The sequence below is a fragment of the Etheostoma spectabile genome, chromosome 11, assembly GCF_008692095.1.
Source record: "Etheostoma spectabile isolate EspeVRDwgs_2016 chromosome 11, UIUC_Espe_1.0, whole genome shotgun sequence".
NCBI classification, from domain to species: domain Eukaryota; kingdom Metazoa; phylum Chordata; class Actinopteri; order Perciformes; family Percidae; genus Etheostoma; species Etheostoma spectabile.
The window spans coordinates 20,752,431-20,756,207 of record NC_045743.1 but is presented as its reverse complement, the minus strand read 5'-3'; positions in this window follow the sequence as shown (position 1 = coordinate 20,756,207).

The window sequence follows — 3,777 nt, the reverse complement described above, 5'->3', positions numbered from 1 at the left end:
TTTACCCTGCAGAGATCTGCGGACCAGGTAACCATGGTCCTCAGATTGGACAGAAAGTCTAGCTAGTAGTCCGGATTTACCCTGCAGAGATCTGAGGACCAGGTAACCTAGTCCCAATTGACAGAGTAGCATCTATCTGTCCGGGATTTACCCTGCAGAGATCTGAGGACCAGGTAACCAAGTCCTCAGATTGGACAGATACTAGCTAGCTGTCCGATTTACCCTACGAGATCTGAGGACCAGGTAACCGTCCTCAATTGGACAGATAGTCTAGCTAGCTGTCTGGATTTACCTGCAGAGATCTGAGGACCAGGTAACCATAGTCCATAGAAATGAGACGCAGGTTAGAATGCCAACACAGAGACAGAGGAAGGGGACGGACCTATCCGAGGAATCCTAGAAGTGGAACGTCAAGGAAATAGACTGCAAAGACTGAATCTAAAATTACAACAAGGCAGCACCCCCATGGGGGTATTCTGTGCAGTGGGAGGAAGTGGCATGTTGTCCTTCTTCATATGCAGTCTATGAGCCCAACACACAAACATTGTAGTATAACAGAATAAAATAGACTTGAAGCGTAAAAATGCCCATGCCAGATTTCCTCCTGGGCTTATCCACCAGACCTCCTCCCTACAAAGATTTGTGGCTTCATAGAAACGTCATGTTATTTTCACCTTTGCTCCACACAGACAGTAGCCATAATTCACAGGACTGCAAGGGGGTCTTGTCAGTTAAACACAAACATAGCTCAGCATTTGACACATGATTGATGCTGTCGTTTTTCTTGGGATCAGGCTCCGTGTTCTCACCAGAAAGTATGGGCCTCAGTGTGGCCTCTCAGTCCATACAGCAACGAGCTGCACCTAATCCTACCTTTATAAAGGCTGTCGCTTTTCCTACGGAGGGAGGTTTTCAAATGATCATCATGACCTCATTTATGAAAATTGGTTCTTGTGGCGCAGTAGCAGCACATGTTTGTAACCCTACACTGTAATCACAACAAGCTAATTCATTGTGACACAATGTACGTCCAGTCTGGCCCATTCCTGAGTATGAGTCAGTCTGCATCTCAGATTAAAGTGTTTATATGAGAAACATACTGCGAACAGCGCAGTATGACAGATAGCTTACAGTAGTTTTAAGAAGCTAGCAGGGGCATGAAGTTGGAAAGCCCCGAAAGGCTTTCAGACATTTGTCTGGGAAATCAAAATGAATAAACATTTGTATTAACCCAGCAATCAGAGACGGTGAAAACGCATGTAACTTTTTATGATGGTGCCACGGGGGACACGGACAACATTCAAGGCATTCAACGCGGTCTCAGGAGCACTTTCCCCTAAACATTTTCCCCTAGTGAAAATGACAAAAAGTGCTAAATCTGTACAGTGAGGTGCTGTTTTAGAAGCTGCTTTATGGCCTCTCTTGAGTTTTACATGAGACGTGGTGGTTACGGCGCACAATCAAATAATGGAGCTAAATTTAAACTGAAGGCTTTTTTTCACCCACACACGCCAAGAAAAGAAGAGTGGAGCTTTGACTCTTGTCCCCATAAATCTATCACTGGATCTGTTAGTTGATCCTAAAACAGGCAAGGGGGGGGGGGTCCTGGTGTAATTTACAGTAGTTTAGTTGGTGATGCTAGCGAGAGGTAATCTTAGAGTAGGGTATATATGAAGGATTTTATGGACTCAAGTCTGCATGATTTTATTGCAACAGTGGAAATAAGCATGCTAATGTTTCCAGTGCCACATTCCTCACAGGTTCACAATGGAGCAAACCACATTAGAAATATTAATCTGTGTATTATTGAATTCCTAATGGGTTTTGGTAGAGCCTGAGTGGAAAGGACAAAACCACTTTTTTTTTTCATTAGGTTTTCCTTGTAAGTTCACATGCCAAGAAAGTTGTGCAGGCCAGAATGGAACATATTGTCTGCCTGCTTGGCCCCGGCAGCATCCAAATATTTTTGGGGAAAAATCCCCCCAACGGTAAAATTCAACACTTGTGAATCCAAGGTAGATGCACTGGATACTACACAGGCACTACTTTGAAGGTTGACAAAGGGCTGAGCATAATGCCACTCTGCGAGATCACATCACATTATCCTGCTATTGTGCTGTACAGAACTAATGTACAATCCAGTCTTTCATCCCGTCTTTGCGTGCACACATGCAAGCGTACCCATGTCCAAACCTCTTACAAAAAACAAAAAGGGATAGTGTAGAGCTATCCGGCCATTATTGCATAGCACCCTGACAGCGGAGGGGTCTTGAATCAGCCTGTTCTGTTCAGAATAGTCCTCGGCTTGCACTACATCATCCCAGCATCACACGTAATACCATGTTTAGCTATGTTCCAATACATGCTGATTATTCAACTGTGCCCTTTTATATATGGATCTGAACACTGTTGCAGTATTATTATACTTATTAATAGACTTTTTCCGTGAATTTAACAAATTCCTTAAATCATAAATATATTTCCAGCAATAAATCCACACAGACTTTGTATTGCTCTCACAATGAAAAAAAACCCAGGCAGCAATGTTCCAAACGTTGTTCCTCATGCAGACAAAAAAGTCGCTGTTTGAGTTTTCAAAACTTTGTCCACATTCCGTCTTGAATGCAGTGTGCAGCCTCTGTTTGGGCTCTCCATGTTTGTTGGGATGCGGCAGAGAACCTGTTGGCACAAACTCGGATGTGCACGTTCTCCTTTTCCTGCCCGCAAGCCCAGTAAACTCTCTCCTGTTATTCACTGGCAGCTTTTCCAGGGATCTAATAAAACATCAAAAACTCATAAAATGAATATATTTAGTCTCACTCACGCTTAGACATTTACATTTTTCCAAATTCTCTCTAGATTATCTTGCCTGCTTAAATAATGAATTAAAAAAACAATATACGCATGCATGCAAGTGATGAGATGGTTGCTTGCATGATGTTGATCTGTTTTTGTATATTCTATTTGTATTTACAACCAAAACCCATGGCAAAAAAAGAAGTTTGAAGTTGACTGACAATACAGGCCAAACGTTTGGACCCACCTTCTCATTCAACTCATTTTCTTTATTTTCAGAAAACATGTTTTATATTCTAGTTTCTTCAAAGTAGCCCCCCTTTGCTCTGATTACTGCTTTGCACACTCTTGGCATTCTCTTGATGAGCTTCAAGAGGTCGTCACCTGAAATGGTTTCCCAACAGTCTTGAAGGAGTTCCAAGAATGCTCAGCACCTGTTGGCCCTTTCGCCTTCACTCTGCGGTCCAGCTCCCCCAAAACCATCTGGATTGGGTTCAGGTCTGGTGACTGTGGAGGCGCAGCACTCCATCACTCTCCTTCTTGGTCAAATAGCCGTTACACAGCCTGGAGGTGTGTTTGGGGTCATTGTCCTGTTGAAAAATAAATGATGGTCGAACTAAACTCAAACCGGATGGGATGGCATGCCGCTGCAGGATGCTTTGGTAGCCATGTTGGTTCAGTATGCCTTCAATTTTGAATGAATCGCCAACATTGTCACCAGCAAAGCACCCCCACACCATTACACCTTCTCCTCCATGCTTCACGGTGGGAACCAGGCATGTAGAATCCATCCGTCACCTTTTCTCCATCGCACGGCGTTTGGAGCCAAAGATCTCAAACTTGGACTCATCTGACCAGAGCCCAGATTTCCACTGGTCTGATGTCCATTCCTTGTGTTTCTTGGCCCAAACAGATCTCTTCTGCTGGTTGCCTCTCCTTAGCAGTGGTTTCCTAGTTGCTATTGGACCATGAAGGCCTGAT